Here is an 18107-nt window from a genome sequence, read left to right as displayed (position 1 = left end):
TAAATAAGGGTGATGGCTTTGGTAATAGAGTCTAGGTTTTAGACTTGGTTGATCCTATTTGATCATCTAGGTTTGATTAAGATGAACACATGGAATACTAAATTCTTAGTGGTAGGTTTCCTACATTTTATGTGAACATGACAAGTATTTAATTGTTAATTATGGTTCTATGAATCAAAACAAAGTATCATGATCACATGTTCTAACCTAGGGTTTAGGTTTAGAAGTAACTTAGGGTTCACACATAACATAGTGGAGCTAGGGTTCCTAATGGAATTAGGGTTTTAGTGTTCACATGAAATTATGAAACCATAATGTTATTTATAATGGAACTAGGGTTTCATAATTACTATTTAGTTCTTAGATTAATAACTTCATTATAAAGTTGAAGTTATTAATAACTTTGGAATAAAAATAATATTGGATTTGGCATTTTATTATTTTTGAATAATTAATAATTAGGACAATTATCAATTAGAATTTAAATCCTCCTAATAAGGATTAATAAGTTATTAATAAAGGAAAAATTAGTTTTGTTGTTTCCTTTATTTACTTTCTGGTTTTTATTTAATTTGGAAATTTTTCCTAATTATTGAAATTTAATTGATTTTAGAATTAGAGATAAAGGCTTAAATGATAAGCATTAAATAATTAAATTTTTATTAAAAATAAAAATTTCATATTATATTTTTTATTGGATAGATTTTATTTTTAGGAGCATTTTGATATCTTATTTATGATTTTCAGAGTTAAACCGAATTTATAAATTATTGCAACGTTTCTGGTATTTTCTGTAATTTCAAATAACTAGGAATTACTAATTGTACCCGGCAACTCTACCTATCTGACACTGACCAGTGGGCCAGTGTCCACGTCAGTTGCCACGCGTCTTTTGACCAAAGTCAAAATCGACGACATGGCGTTGGAGCTCACCGCCGGCGCTCAATCGAGGAGGGACTCGACGATCTGGCGAGCGCGGGGCGATGCGGCCTAGCTCATTCGACGCACGGGAACTTGGTGAACACTAGGGTGGCGGCGCCGCTGAAAAACGGTCACCGGAGCTTGCTCGCCGGTGAGGCCGAGTGCGGCGCTTGCAGACGCGCGACGCGGCGGCGATGAAGGGCACTAGGAAGATGGCCAAGATGCTCAAGCGAACCAGCAACTCACCGCGAGTACGAAGGGCGTGTCGGCGAGGTCGGGGTAGGTCGGGTTCGCCGGAATCGATAGCTGCCGGCGCCGGGGAAGACGAGCTCGGCAGGGATGATTTAGAGCGTGGCGGCTTGATTCCTTTTGCGGGATGAGCAAGACGAGCACGACGGTGATGTTGGTGTCCACGTTGTGGCCCGGGGTGGTCTCTATCGACGGCGATAACCGGAGGCCGGGCGACTAGGGTTTCGGCAATGGGCGAGTTTGGAGCAGAGAGAGGGAAACGGAGCGAGGTTATCGTCCAGGGTACTTAAAGGGCTCGAGAGCGCGCCTCGTCATGCACTCGGACGAGGAGAAGTCGACATCGGCTTGGAGAAGATGAGCACGGCTTCATGCTGTCCACCATGCGTGGAGAAGGGATGAGGATGACCTCCTCCCAGATATATTTCATATTTAGAGATGATACTTATGTTGTTTCACCTATTTTGCATGTTTCATGATTATTGGAGAATTACTCACCGGAGTCAGGATTCTGCTGGAAAAAGCACCGTCAGGATACAATATTTCTGAAGATCAACAATTAACAGAAAATATACCGAAGCTCCTATTTTTCCAGACGACGGAGCCAGCCAAAAGGGGAGGCCGAGGAGGGCCGCCATGGGCCCTCCCCATAGGCCGGCGCGGCCACCAGGGCTAGCGCGCCGCCATGTGGGGAGGGGGCCCACGGCCCCCTCAGCCATCGCCCTTTCGCGTACTTCATCTCCCGAAAACCCTAAGGTGCGACAGAACATCGAGGAGAGTCATAGCCGCCTCCACGGGGCGGAAAACACCAGAGAGAAAAGAGCTCTCCGACAGGCTGAAATCTGCCGGGGAAATTCCCTCCCGGAGGGGGAAATCGTCGCCATCATCACCGTCATCGAGCTGGACTTCATTGGGATCATCATCATCATCATCTCCACCACTGACACCGTCATCTACACCGCTGCACCTCGTCTCCGCTGTAACATCTAGGGTTGAATCTTGATTATTTCATAGGGGAAACTCTCCCGGTGTTGATTACTCCTTGTTATTGATGCTATTGAGTGAAACCATTGAATCAAGGTTTATGTTCAGATTGTTATTCATCATCATATCACCTCTGATCATGTTCCATATGATGTCTTGTGAGTAGTTCGTTTAGTTCTTGAGGACATGGGTGAAGTCTAAATGTTAGTAGTGAACTATGTTGAGTAATATTTAATGGTTTGATATTTAAGTTGTGGTGTTATTCTTCTAGTGGTGTCATGTGAACGTCGACTACATGATACTTCACCTTTATGGGCCTAGGGGAATGCATCTTGTATTCGTTTGCTAATTGTGGGGTTGCCGGAGTGACAGCAACCTGAACCCCCGTTGGTTTATCGATGCATGAGGGATAGCAGGATCTCAGAGTTTAAGGCTGTGGTTAGATTTATCTTAATTACTTTCTTGTATTTGCGGATGCTTGCAAGGGGTTTAATCACAAGTATGTATTAGTCCTAGGAAGGGCGGTGCATTAGCATAGGTTCACCCACACAACACTTATCAAAACAATGAAGATTAATCAACTATATGAAGCGAAAGCACTAGACTAAATTCCCGTGTGTCCTCAAGAACGTTTGGTCATCATAAGTAAACAAACCGGCTTGTCCTTTGTGCTAAAAAGGATTGGGCCACTTGCTGCAATTATTATTCCCGCATTTTACTTACATGTATTTTATTTATCTGCTATATCAAAACCCCCTGAAAACTTGTCTGTGAGCATTTACAGTGAATCCTTCATCGAAACTGCTTGTCAACACCTTCTGCTCCTCGTTGGGTTCGACACTCTTATTTATCGAAAGTACTACGATACACCCCCTATACTTGTGGGTCATCACTGAGCTTCAAGATGAAGCGCGTGGTGTTGGACGTGGTAACCGTGGTCGTGGCTTTGTTGAACTCGGAGCTCGCCGTGTCCCTCCACAACAACAAGATGATGGTTTGGGTAAGCCAAGGTTCTCCATACCCAAGTTTGAAGGAGGTGCTGATGTTGAAGAATACCTCACTTGGGAGCTGAAAATAGAGAAGTTATGGCGCTTACATGACTATACTGAAGACAGGAAGGTTAAGCTTGCTTCCTCAGAATTTGATGGCTATGCATTGCGTTGGTGGGATGGAGTTACACGTGCTCGTCGGGAAGATAATGAGTTGCCAGTTCTTTCATGGCGCGAGATGAAGGCTATTATGCAAGCTCGTTTTGTTCCCACTAATTATTTGCGATCTATATTTGATAAGTTGACCCTCTTGAGACAAGGTGTGAAGGATGTTGATACTTATTTCATGGAGGTGGAGATGCTTATGCAGCGTGGCCGTGTCCGTGAGTCACTTCAGATGACAATGCAGCGTTTTCTACATGGTTTGAAGTATGATATCAAAGGCATTGTTCGACATCACAATTACACCACTATGAATGAGTTGTTACATCATGCAAGAGAAGCTGAAGCACAGTTGGCTGAAGAAGCGCAAATCAAAGGTCGTGCTATGGGAGCTGGGCGTTACACGCCTAGGGCGCTCCCATCTACGGCGCCATCTTCGCGCTCCGCACCGTTTCCTAGTTCATCTAGCAAGCCGGTCTCCAATGTGTCCAACACAAAGAAGTCCGAACCTGCTGCAAGTGCAAGTGGTTCTAGCATGTCTACTGCGCGCAACCGTGATATGGCTTGTCATACATGTGGTGGCAAGGGTCACTTCAAGAGAGATTGTCCTAACCGCAAGGTCATGTTTATCAATGAGGACAATGAATATGAGACTGGAGATGATGCTGATCCATATGCTCCAGAAGATGATGACTATGATAGTGATGGTGTAGATGCTTATCCGTCTGAACTCGCACTATTGTAGTGTCTCAGCGTGCTCTTAATGTGTTGCCAAGTGCATCTACTCAGCGCTGCAATTTGTTCCAAACAAAGGCTTTAGTTGGTCCTGACAAGGCTTGCAAGGTCATTATTGATGGCGGGAGTTGCCGCAATTTAGCAAGCAAGGAGTTGTGTACCAAGCTGAAGTTGAAGTATCTACCGCATCCGCATCCATACTATATTCAGTGGTAAACCACATGGTGCGTGTTGATTTTGAGATTGGACCGTATAAGGATTCCATTGATTTTGATGTGGTTCCTATGACGGTGTGTCACTTATTATTGGGACGGCCATGGCTCTATGACCGTTCAGTGCAACACAATGGCCGTGCCAATACATATCACTTGGAGTTCAAGGGCAAGAAAATTAACTTGCAGCCTATGTCACCACAGCAAATTGTCAATGAATCTCGTCAGAAAGTTGAAGTCAATTTGGAGGATGCTCCAGTAGATAGGCGAGAGAATTGTAATGCCGTGAGTGATATAACGAAAAGTGAGAGAGTGAATTTCTTAGTCTTATTAGCCACCAAAGAGGACATGAGAGAATTTAGTGAGGATCCTACAGCCATGCCTCTTGTGCTCATGTACAAGGGTGAGGTTTTGGTTTCTAACGACATGACCCCTATTTCTCTTGGTATTTCTAGTGTTTTGCAGGAATTCAGCGATGTGTTTCCGGAGGAGGTGCCAGCGGGATTACCACCATTGCGTGGTATTGAGCATCAAATTGACTTGATCCCCGGAGCTTCGCTGCCCAATAGGGCACCATACAGGACGAACCCCGAAGAGACGAAGGAGATACAGAAGCAAGTACAAGCACTACTCGACAAAGGTTATATCCGCATAAGCCTTAGTCCTTGTGCTGTTCCTGTTATTCTAGTTCCTAAGAAGGATGGTACATGGCGCATGTGTGTAGATTGTAGAGCGATAAACAAGGACCCTCAACCGGTGCACACCGGGCCACTTCCAGGGTTTCTGGACCCTTATTCCGCTCACCACCCGGTGCCATGGCCGGTTTCGACCGGACCGGTCCGGGTCCCAGACCCGGTCAACCGGACCGCTGACCGGACAGGCCGGTCCCAGACCCGGTCGACCGGCCCACTGACCGGCCGACTCCGAGTCTGTCTCGACCAGATCCGATCTGGGTCGGTTTTCTATGTACCTTTTCGATCCCTGGTTGTCCTGAACCTCTATATAAGTGCCCAGGACGCCCCCAAATTAGGTTGAGACCACGTTTAAGATAAACCCTAGTTCATAGTTGATTGCTTTCCAACTCTATCGAATTTCTACACCATATTGCATTGATTTGGTGTGAACCCCTGAAAGTCTTGTGTGATCTGCTGTTCCATTGGGAATTAGACGGTTGCAACTTACCGCTTCGTGGTCGGCGGCTACGTGCGCAAGTGTGTGGAGTTGCGAATATCTTGCAGGGTTGAGAGCTGTTGCATTGGCGACAGGGACCAATCGAGAGACTTCGTTGCGTCATACAAGTTATCTCCACTTCATCATCGTGTTATCTCCGCTGTGTTCATCCTGTGATCATCATCACCACCGTTGCTTACTGAGAAGATCGGGACACCCCTTATCAAAAAATGTATGAATTAGAGTCCTGTATGGGTTCTTTGCACAGACCAAATCTACAATTTTAGAATTGAAGGATCAAACTGGACCGGAGCACCACAGTCGTACTAAAAAGAAGACATGGCACAAACCTTGAGAAGGTCAAAAACTTTCTCACAGATGTACTTCTGCCTGATTGTAGCACCCCTTTGCTGCAATTTATCCGGGTGGACACACAGAGTTGCCTTCCTGTAGGCCTTCTTCACCGCGGCGGCTGTGATGAGGTCTGTAAGTGGCACTGGCTGCCAACCACTATCAGCTCCAAGAATCTGCCAGGACAAGAGTAAGAAGCACGATGATATTTCTGTTCTGCCTTCTTATCTGTGTAAGAGATCTATGAATGTGTTGACACACGACACAGAACGGCTTACATATTGCAAAGTGGACAACAGGGCTCGCAGATTTCCTTCCTTTCCGTTAGACCACCTCTTAACCTCAGGATCCAGGAAATCAGCCATCCTCTGAAACAGGAAAAAAAAAGGCAAGCAATGAATAAAAAATGTTGGTGCAGTGAGAAGATGGTCCTTTCCGTGCCCAAAAATGTCTTACATGTTTCTCTGCCTGCTCACCATCAGGTCACGCATGTTCTTCTCAGCGAGGGCTTTTGACTGCAATTAGCAATGCATATCAGCACAACAACCACTGCAAAAACATAAAGAAAGTAAAACTAGAAAAACAAAACATTCATACCACTCGCTCAGTTGTGCGTTGATGCCTCTCTATTCTTGCTTTATGCCTTAAACCCGACTCAGCATCAACCACTACAGCCAACAAAACATTTATATGTTAGCTCACCAATTCATGCATGGATAACATTTTTAAATTTTTAGGAGACCATAAATGCAAAACTACTAAAATCATGCCATAACAGAACAAAATACTGGAACTTCCATGCATTTTGCTTAATGGAAACAGGTAACCTCGCTTGTCACAATAAAACATATGGAAGTAATTAGTACCTTTGCTACTAGAATCTGGGTTTCTTAAGGAGCCACTACAAGTTGCTCTTTGAGAATGAGTGTCCTGTCGAATATCCTGCACATCCAGAGACCAGGATTCAGATCTAGCCAGTAATTGATTTTGAATAATAATAACGATAGTAACATTTGAAGTTCCTTCACTATTTCAGATGATGTATTATACCAACAAACACCACCTGCCAGATTACTGGGCGTACAACTAACCTTGGAAGAGGATCTGATTTGTTCCCTGCGTTCTCTTGCCTCTGCAGCAGCCTTCTCAGCCTTAGCCTTTTTAATCGCCCTCTCCCGAGCTTCTGCAGTTGCTCTTTCGACTGCAGCCCGTTCTGCTTTTATCCGAGCTTCGGCATTTGCTCTCTCTTCTTTTTGTCGGGCCTCAGCAGAAGCCCTTTGGCGTGCCGCCGCAATCCTTTCCAATGCCATTTTTTCTGCCATCTCACGAGCATTATTAAATGCCCTCTCGTGGGCTTCTCTTGTAGCTCTTTCAACAGCAAGTTTATCCTTTTCCCTTTCCCTTTCCCTCTCCTGCTCTTCCTTTCTTTTTCTTTCACTGTCTTCGGCATTTTCTCTTTCTTTCTCAAATATCTTTTGCCTTTCTTTTGCTTCTTCAAGTCTTTGAGCAGCCTCTCTGTCCTCTATTTCCTTTTCTGATTTTGTACTCCCCCTCTCTTTGCTTCTCTGTGTCTCTTTTCTTGACACCTCAGCGGAAACTGGGAATGAACTTTCTGCAGATTTAGGCACACTGTCATTCTTCTCCAAATGAACATGTTGATGCTTTTGTTCTGCCTTTGATATCCTTTCTCTAGAGTCTTTTCCTTCCATTTTGTTTGCACTGCTTTTCTCTTCTTCAGATGTTCTAGATATTTCTGTAGGTAATTCTCTTGCTGCTTCTTTGCGCACCTCTTTGGTCTTGTCAACACCAGGAACATTTTCATTAGATGTCTGAGAAATAGCAGATTCAGCATTTTGAGTCAAGTGTTGCACGTCCGTACTCATTTCTGGACAGGAAGCTGGCTCGTCCTTTGAATTTATTGTTACTATGGTGGGACAATCATTAGCAGATTTCATGGTAATCTCATCTTCAGAACTTATCACACTTTCCATTTTATCAACTGTTATCTTACCCCGTGCATCTACATCAACTTGTCCTTTGTTAGTATCAGATACAGATACCTTTTGATCCTCCTGATTAACATGAGCTGATTCTTCCTCCGTATCTGTCTTCTCATTATTTTCTGAGGGGGTTTCTTCTGCTTCTTTCCGTTCACAAACGGAGACAGGTCTATCAGTCCCTTCTTCTGTTCCGTCTTCCACTTCACTAGGCCCTAATGAACCTTGGATTTCCTGATCAACGTCCCCTTTAATCATTTTGCTGGCTACCTCGAATACATTCAGCACAGATGACACTACATGATTATTGGTTTGCAAAGTAATATCACTCTCTTCAGTACACTTAACATCCTCATCTGGAACAGACTCTTCAGAATGTGTGGGTGGATGAAGTTCCACTTCAGTTTCAACTTTCTCTACTTCAGAGAATAGTGATTCAGAAGGTATTTCGTTTTCATTATGCAGGTATGATTCACCAATAAAACTAAACTTTTCCCTTCCATAGGTTTCAGCTTCAAGCTCAGATGTACTCTCGACCCTTGGGGAAGTTTGAGTTAGATCAGATCTTTCAAGTTCCTCTAAAATCAATGATTTAATTTGACTTGCTTGGGAATTATAAACATCAGCAACTTCTGGAGGTTCTTGTAATGTTTTACTACTCCCTGAAGTGCTTTGGATCTCATAATCACATCGCACCTCTAGTCCTCCTTCACTCTTTTCGGGCTCCTTCGATGTTCCTTCTACTGAACTCATATTACTATTACCAAGATGTTTCAGATCATTGGCGTAGTTAACAGACGAAGAAGTTGAGCGTGAACGAGATCTTGCTCACAGAAGGAAGGTCAACACTCCCATCATCGTGGCTTCCTTCAGAATTTCCAACAGTCACAAGTTCCTCACAATGGGAGCTATCAATACCTTTGTGTGCCATATATTCTGTAGAAGCTTCCAGCATTGTAGACACCATATCTTCTCCTTTATCCAATTGAACAGTGTTATCTTCTTTCCGACTTTCATGTTTCACTTCCAAATCGCTGTGATAATTAACAACCCGCGGTTTTTCATGTCTTCCAAGGTCAGAGTCTTGCACGGTAACTTCAACTTTACCTTCTTGGACCTTTCTGGGCTCAGTGACAGTCTTTGATGTCCCACAGTTATCTTCTTCCCCCCTGGCTGTATCAGTCTGGAATTTCTGATCATCTCCACTAAGCTCAAAAAATTCATCACCTGATCTCCAGTTACCTAGTTTCTCTAGTTTACTGGAATTTTGACATGGCATAGTGCAAGTTCGCATCATCTGCTTAGGCTTCTCAAATGGCAGTACCTTTCTTCCACTGTCATCACAATGATTCGTTCTGACAGCATTAACTTGGTGCTTGTCCAACACAAAATTATGTCCTTTTGCTGGATTTTTCATTGACATGTTTTCTTCAAATGTATATACCTCTACAGGAGCCTTGATTTCTACAGATCTTGTGCTTCTGTGGTGACTTGGCTTCTTTCGAATTTTAAAACTGTCACCTTTTCTCTCCATTAGTTCCTTTGAAGCTCTTAACCTAGCATCAGCATATTCCATTGCCTCCTTCATAGCGTCTGCAGCAGAACTCGGTTTGGCCTCAGTGTAAGACAAAGCAGCGTCAGCTCTTTTTTCAGTTCGAGGCACATTGGTACTTGAAGCGACATGGACAGAAATTGGAGTGTCACTGTCAAGATGGAGATCTCCCTTTGCAGCACTTTCTTTCTTGTTGAGCACTTTAGGTTGCTGCGCCAAAGGTTGTAGTGGTACTTTTGGCTGTCTTTGCACATTAACATTAGATACCCTCATAAATGCATAATCTGCAAAAGGTTTTCCACTGCTGGGTGTTGCAGGCATATCAGATTTCTGGTTACTTCCATTTGCAGAAACATTTTCAGAAAGAGGTGGACATTCTGGTACATGCTGCTTCTGATGAAAACTGAAGTCAATCTCAGGACTTCTCACCTTGGCAGCTACAAAGGTTGAGGGGGGCTTCTTCCCTCTGTCTCCATTACCGGGCGTTGCAGAAATATCAGATTTCTGGCTACTTTCATTTGCAGGAACATTTTCGGAAAGAGGTAGACATTCTGGTCTGTGCTGCTTCTGATCAAAACTGAAGTCAATCTCAGGACTTCTCACCTTTGCAGTTACAGAGGTTGAGGGGGCTTCTTCCCTCTGTCTCCATTAGCCATTATACCATTAGTTGCTGCGGCATGTGAATAATTCGAAGAACCAACCACATGATCCACTGAAGGGTGAACTGTGCAAGTAGTCATCTCAATTAGATCATTCGGTTTTGCCTGGGTAGTCTTGCAATATGACATGACAAATTCCTGACTCTCCGGAGGGAAGGACATTGGAGAAGACTCGTGCTCTTTGAAGTGTTGATGGAGCGCAGATTTCTTAGCATCAAGTCGCCTAGATTCATTGTTTATCGATGATCTGTTAAAAATTAAATCAGTGGTGTACTTCAACTATCAAAGCAAGTTCAAGAGCAACAAGCATGAATAAATAAAAAATGTTAATATGGTTCACTACAAGTTGTAAGTGGTAACATAAGGGACAGCTCAAGTAGCACAGAGCTACACTTTAGCAAAGGTACATTTAAAAATTGTAGAAGGGGTATTCATATTATATCATACCATGAATGAAAGAAAGAAGCTATAAAACTAATTTGAAACGAGTACAGTAAAATAATGGATTCTGATTCTGCATAAAAGGAACCATCTAGTTTTACATACTATATTATGGCACCACTGGGCAGCCTTAGGAAGAAAATTTGAGAAGCCTCTCGTCCATGGACAAATAATGCATGCCAGAATCTGAGGTGTCTATAATACTGTAAAATATATGCTTGTTTGAAGAGGATGTTGTCTAATTTTTTTGTATTCATATGTCTCTTGATGTGGGCATTACCCTTCGGGTAACTATTATTGTACTACCTCCTACGACCCAGCTGGGGGCCCATGAAGATACTCGACGGTCAGGTGGGCCGTAGCGACGGTTCCAAAGAAGGATTTTTGAAGCACAAGGCGAGAAGACGAAGAATACAAGGAAAGTTTAGATCTAGGGCTCTCTGTAACCTAGTCGTACCCGGACAGATCTGTCGAGACCTGGCTCCCAATATAAGGGCCAGGAGAGGGGCTGCCGAGGGATAGACGCAATCGTAGTAATCATAGCCACCTCAAGTATAGAGCTAGGTCATTACAGAACTTAGTCTCTCGACGAGATCACAGCCGAAACCTTCGGCACCCCATTGTAATCCGATATTTTCATAATCAAGATCAGACAGGCAGGACGTAAGGGTTTTACCTCATCGAGGGCCCCGAACCTGGGTAAATCGCTCTCCCCGCTTGTTTGATAACCGATGTCTCGTGCCAGCCTACAGGATTCCATCTACCGTAAGCCCTACAGGATTCCATCTACCCTAAGCCCCATACGGAGGGCATTGCCGAGGAGTACCCTCGAAAATTGGCGCCGTCTGTGGGAACCATGTTGGCACAAGACCCGTCATCGGCAGATTCGGCCATGTCATCGGCAGCTTCATCTACACCACCGGCATCATCACCGGCCCCTTCATCGCCAAATTCGGGGAATTCGATTCGATTCGGTTCCTTCGAGTTTACCCCGCACAGTGACTCGTCTCGCTCGACCTTTTCAGATCTGCAAGGAGGATTGGGCATGACGTTTGGGAGCGTTCACTACAACGTCAACATGGCAGGGATCCTTCGGCTGCCCGAACCGTTTGCCTCCGAATCAGCCAGGAAACCATCTCCATCAGCCGCAAGATCGTTTGCGTCCTCTTCAGTCGATCTATCGGCTGGTTTGACGGACTCGACGAACTCTTCTTCGCCGACGATCGACCGGTCAATGTCCTCTATGTCGATTGGATCCGATGATTCCATGTCATCTGATATGACTTCATACTACTGCTTAAACTGTGATACTAGGCACGGATTGGGATCGAGTGATACACCGTTCATATGCAGCGCCAGATACTCATCGGAAGAAGAAAGCATCGACAGTGCCATCAAGATGACCACTTGGAAGACGGCACGTCATCAAGTCTACGCTACCCTCAACGCAGAAAACATAGCAACGGAGGAGGAGGAGGAGGAGACCATACCCCCCGTTCTAGCAGGAGACGTAACTCTGAAAACAGCGCCAGTAACAACAATAGCGATTACACTATCGCGGAGGAAGAGTGGGTAGCAGCCCGAGCTGCCGTAATCAATAATACGCCGCTTCCTGCCGGAACTTCGGTTGGAACTCTCAACGCGTATCGTTCTATTTTGGAGAAGAATCGGGAGCGACTATCAAACGAGCAGGCCACCCTCGATAGACGTCTACTCGCGGCAGATCAATCTAGTGAGCGACGGAGGGCCTCGCGAGGAAGTGCGTCTCGAAGCAGCCAAGGTGCAGGGAAGCATCGATCAAGATTGTCTAGACTTTTGGAAGATGATTCTAGAGAAATAACATCAAACCTATCCAAATCCTTCATGACCACCGACACTGCAGGTATGCTGAGACCAAAGACCGTCGAAGGAGCAACCGCCAACCTCGCGGCATATCTGATCAACCAGCAACCATCACTCGAAGGTCCGATGGCCCAAGCTCATCGGGGTGCCCTGAAAAGCCTTGCAATCCTTGGAGATAAGCTGGTTCCACAGAAGGAAAAATCTACACTTCAAGCTAGCGGTTCGAGGCACCGTTCGAGGGATGCTCGAGACGAAATTACCCAGAGCAGGATCGACAGAGCCAGGCGACGGCGAGCGGCAATGGAAGAATATGACAGTGATGATTCCGCGGGAAGCCAGGAATACGACGGCGAGATGAGGGGAGCTGATTGTTTAAGCTACACGATCCGCGAGACAATGCTGCCCAAAAGATTCAAACCTACTCCTACTGATGCCGTAAGTATGATGGACAGCAGGAGCCGAGATCTTGGATAGATGATTATCTGCAGACTGTGATCTTACATAAGGGAAACCAAATAGCAGCGATGCAGTGCTTGCAGCTCTACTTGAAGGACTCGGCACGAGCATGGTTAAGAGGCCTGCCGAAGGGATCCATCAAATCATGGGACGATCTGGTAGACGCTTTTGTCAAAAATTTCCAAGCAACATATAAAAGGCCTGTTGGAATCGATGAATTACGTCATTGTCAGCAGAAGCCGAAGGAGTCGATGCGTACGTACATCGGGAGGTTTACCAAACTCCTGAATGCTGCCGAAGACGTCTCTGTCGACAGAGCAATCGACGCCTTCAGCGATGGCATTCGACGCGAATCTTACATAGAGGAACTTGGGCGTAAGAAGCCGAAGACCATAACCAAGTTAATGAAAATCGCCAATAGTTGGGCTGATGGCGAGGATAACGTGCGAAAGCCTCGTCCACGCAGTGACGACGAAGACGACGACCAACCGAGACACGATTCAGGAAGTCGAAGAGACCGCCGGAAGAAAAGAAAGGAGCGTGGTTACGATGATACCAACATGGTAGCCGTAGGATATTCTGATCGCCGAGATGATCGGTATGATGATAGGCGGGATGATCGACAGGATGGCAACCGCGGAAACCGCGGCAACTACAAATCACGACCCTCAAGGATCCCAGAACTCCCTTTTGCTGAGCAGTTGAACGCTCCTTGTTACCTGCACGCATATATTGATTCAAATGATGATAAGAAAAAGTCCAGTCACCTACTCAGGGACTGTCGACAGTTCATTGAGATGCAGAAGTTTATCCAGCAACAGCAGCCGAGTCAAACACCACCACCGCCACCCCCTCAACACCAAGTTCAGCAAGTACAGCCTCCCAACTTTGTCGATGAGATGTGGCGGATCTTGGTCCAAGCCAGCATGGGGTCATCCCCCGTCGACGTGCCACAACGACATGTGCATCATTGCATGCAGCGGGCATGTTCATCGACTCACAAAGCCTCGTTGGCGATGATGCCTTTATTAGATATAGCACTGGTGAAGGCTCGACGTCTCTTCCAACATGCGTCTAGACGGCATTGGAGTTCGGCATTTTCTATGAATGATTCAGCATTTTTCGTTATTCCTTGAATTCATTGATAAGATGTGGTGAATCTTTGTCGGGGGGATGACCCCCGGTAGGTCAAGACTGGCAAATATGCCAGGATAAGCTGTTTGTATACCGGATTAAAGATTAATCTGGATGCTAAAAGCTTAGTTCAGCAGTGCTAAGTTAAACAATCCGGTATACTGGTAGGGGTATGCCGAAGTATGGGAAACAGGTGATATCTAAGCCTGTCGATGTACTCTAGAAGGGCTTGGGATGCAAAAGGAAAGAAGCCGGAGCTCGCGGGTAAAGATACCGGAGATCCGGTATAGGCTCAACTGTAGCATGTCGGCATCCTGGTCAAAGATTCCTTCAAGGACTAAAGAACAAGATGAGCGAAGCACTTCAGCTTTAATCGAGGCCCTGACGTCAAAGGAGAAGCTGACAATAAAGATACCGGAGGAGGTCATCAGCCCTCTGATTAAAGACAGAAGCGTCATCACTGGAGCCAAAGAAGCTTTATAAAGTAGCTTAGCTCAGCAAAGATACCCCTAGGGTTCCTTCCCTTGTAAGCCTCATCTCCCCTATATAAGGAGAGGAAGGGCACCCCTGCGCGGGACAGACGATAGATAGACAGTGGGCTTTAACCTTGTAGTCCGTACGTCTTCAACCTCTGGCCTTTGGCCAAGTTCTTGAGATCAATACAAGCTTTGAGTTCTATCTCTCTTTCTCTCTAAACCTTCCCCTCACCCGGATCCTCAAGCGTACATCCGGCCCCGAACTTAAGCCATCCTATGGCATCTGTTGTTCCACCACGACGACAGTTGGCGCCCACCGTGGGGCCAGCAGCTGCGCGTGCTGGAGTTCATATCCGGGCGGGTCTCCTCACTGTCTCCGGCGAGCGTGTGGTATCTAGCCTCGTCCAGCGCCTCGGCTTGCTAAATTTCGTCAACGACAACACTGGCTGCTTCGCCAACGGCAGTCGCTTCCCCAAGAACGGCCGCATCATCGAGTTCGGCTCGCACCGCGTCTACCTTGGCACCGTGCCGGAGCCCCGGTACCCATCGACGGTGCCGGTGGCGCCGGACCCACCAAGATCTGCAGCTGCCCGTGGCTCGCGCATCGACCGCGCTGCCGGCAGCATCGAGGTGATGATGACCGGCGCAGGAGGTGCTGGCAAAGGAGCTGCTGGAGAAGAAGTCCGGGCGCCAGGCAAAGCCTCCGACCGAGCGGGACGAGAACATGCTGAAGGTGTAATGTAAGGAGTTCTTTTTGTACCTTACATGCTATCAATAACATGCCGGCACCTCAAACCTATCTCGGGGACTGCCTCTATCAAAATTGCATGCAATATGTTTATTTTTTTCGTATGCCGGTTAGTTTGCTTAAGGTTCGCTTTTCCGGTTTAGTAGTGTGTTTAACCTAAAGGTAAGTCTTCGACTTAGCTGCTGTCTGCAACCCGGCTTCATGGCAAGCAAGACGAATCGGAAGGATTTGAACACATGAAAGGCGAGAAAGAAACTGAAAACAAACAATCCGGAAGAAAATTTAACTAACCCCGGTTATACCGGTTTTTTGTAAAAGAATTCGAGTTTTTTCTCTAAGTTCAAGAAATTGTTTGCTTGGCAAAAGAACTTTGGGCCTCATACGTCAAAACACCCAAAAGAGGTAGACAGAGCCGAAGTAAAAGAGCTGAGCATACATTGGATTGAACTCGGGAATGAATCCGGAGTCTTTACCACTTTGGGCCTCTATCAATGCAATGTGTTTATTTTTTTCTGTACGCTGGTTTGTTTGTTTGAAATTCTCTTTTCCGATTTAGTACTATGTTCAACCTAAAGGTAAATCTTCGACTTAGCTGCTGTCCGCAACCCGGCTTCATGGCAAGCAAGACAAACCCGAAGGATTTGAACACATGAACGACGAGAAAGAAACCGAAAGCAAACAATCCGGGATAAAATTTAACTAACCCCGGTCATACCTGTTTTTTGCAAAATTTTCGAGTTACTCGAAGTTTTTTCTCTAAGTTCAAGAAATTGTGTGTTTGGCAAAAAGACTTTGGACCTCATACGTCAAAACACCCAAAAGAGGTAGACAGAGCCAAAGTCAGAAAGCTAAGCAAACACCGAATTGAACTCGGGATTGAACCCGGAGTGCTTGACATAACGGTTCACGGAAACCAAACATAGTTTAAAACATACCGGACTTAGCAAGTCTAAACATATCAGACCTAAAAGCTACTTAGTTCGAAGCACCAAAAGAATTTAACTGTATATTACATCATCCCACCCGGCATACTGGGGATTTCACGAGTTGTTTTTGAGACACAGGGATAAGGTTCATCAGACATATTCCGGAGAGGAACTCTCCGGAGCTTGGCCAGTGGTGGCCGGTTCGTTGTCAGCAGTGGCGGTATCTTCAACAGTCTCTTCAACGGGTTCTTCGGCTTCATACCAGTATATGACAAAAGCCCAAGCAGGCAAAGTGTCAATCATGCCCAAGCTGGCAAAATCTCTTCCGGTAAACGCCCAAGAAGGCTATATGTATATGACAAAAGCCCAAGCAGGCAAAGTGTCAATTATGCCCAAGCTGGCAAAATCTATTCCGGTAAACGCCCAAGAAGGCTATATACCGGTATATGACAAAAGCCCAAGCAGGAAAAATGTCAAACATGCCCAAGCTGGCAAAATCTATTCCGGTAAACGCCCAAGAAGGCTATATACCGGTATATGACAAGAGCCCAAGCGGGCAAAGTATCAAACATGCCCAAGCTGGCAAAATCTATTCCGGTAAGCGCCCAAGAAGGCTATATACCGGTGACATAGGCATCCCAAATGGGCCTGCCGAAGATAGTACCCGGGGTTTACTGAAGGCCCACTATCCGAAGAATAAGAAGATTCGGGAGCCCAAGATATATTAAGGAAAGTTAAGAGTTGTAGTAGGAAGTATTATTTGTAATCTGGCGGGATGAGTTGGAAACCGTCCCGAACTCTGTAACTTGTATAGCACGAATCCCTCGGCTCCACCTCCTATATAAAGGGGGAGTCGAGGGACGAAGAGATAATCGAATCATTGTCTACAAACCCTAGTCTTCGCAATCGTCGAGTACTTTTCGGCTGAAACCTTCGAGATCTACTTACCCTCTACTTCCAACTAAACCCTAGCCTACAATCCATAGGCATTGACAAGTTGATACCTTGTCAATTGGCGCCGTCTGTGGGGACTAGAGGCGTAAGGATCTGATCTCGATGGCACGTTCAAGATCTTCGACATCGTCAACCGCAAGCAACACAATGGATCGAGGTAAACAGATCGCTGCTGGTCTTGTCGATTTTGTTACTCACCCACCCTCCCGTTTGGATGCATATGCGTATCTGGCGGAGCCCATGGAGATGACGTTCGGAAGGTTTCACTTTCGCGTCGAGAAGGAGGGATCGTATCGTGTCGAAATTCCGAATTCATCGGGATCGTCGGCGGTCGATTCCGATTTTTCAAGCTATGCATCATCAACCGAGTCAGGAGAAGAAGAAACTTCGGCGACACGCTACGTCAGCACCAGAGCAAGAGAGAAACTCGCCAAGATCTTCAACGACATGTCGTTTGAGTCATCTGCGGACTCATATATAAGCGATGGCTCAAGTGATGTCGACAGTTATGACTTCATCGACAAATCTATCACAGTGGGCAAGGTCTTCATCAATCTCAATGATGATGTCACCAAACCTAACATAGATCTGAGTACAAAGTATCATCAGATTTATGCCATTGAAGATCAAGAGGAAACATCTGAGGCTTTCGACGATCTGGGAAATCCATACGTCGATCCCTCCAATCTGCGACAAGGCCTGGGCAACAAATACGTCGGGCCAGAGCCGCGAGATAGAGTTCAACTTTCACAAGCAGCGTGGGACAGAGCCGCGAGAGCTATGAACGGTACAGAACCAATGGCTACCACGGCCACACCAGAGGAATTACAAGCATATCAATATAGGCTCGCACGAGCTGCCAGGGAATTGGAAAAACAGACAGCTGAATTGAACAGGAGAAAGGAGGCAGCTTCTGCATCCAGCAGGAGAAGGGCAGATCTAAGTCGACAATCTAGAACTTCGGGTGATAGCCACAGGGAGGCGCGGAACAGAGCAAGATCAAGGCTGCAACACATACCCGAAGCAGAAAGAGAACACTTGGTCCAAAACCTCGACATGTCCTTCATGTCGATAGATACAAGAGGAAACATCATCCCTAAGACACCAGAAGCTGGGTATATGGCGACACATGCTTTTATCCTTGCATCTAAA

At 45.9% G+C, this 18107-nt stretch overlaps 1 pseudogene; it reads right to left on the bottom strand.

Moving 5' to 3' along the window:
* The window catches only part of LOC127314929 (uncharacterized), a 37568-nt pseudogene extending 22636 nt beyond the window's left edge, over positions 1-14932 (bottom strand).
* Positions 14933-18107: the final 3175 nt, after the last annotated feature.

This window comes from Lolium perenne, chromosome 7 (assembly GCF_019359855.2).
Source record: "Lolium perenne isolate Kyuss_39 chromosome 7, Kyuss_2.0, whole genome shotgun sequence".
NCBI lineage: Eukaryota > Viridiplantae > Streptophyta > Magnoliopsida > Poales > Poaceae > Lolium > Lolium perenne.
This window is presented reverse-complemented; position numbering and strand designations above follow the sequence as displayed.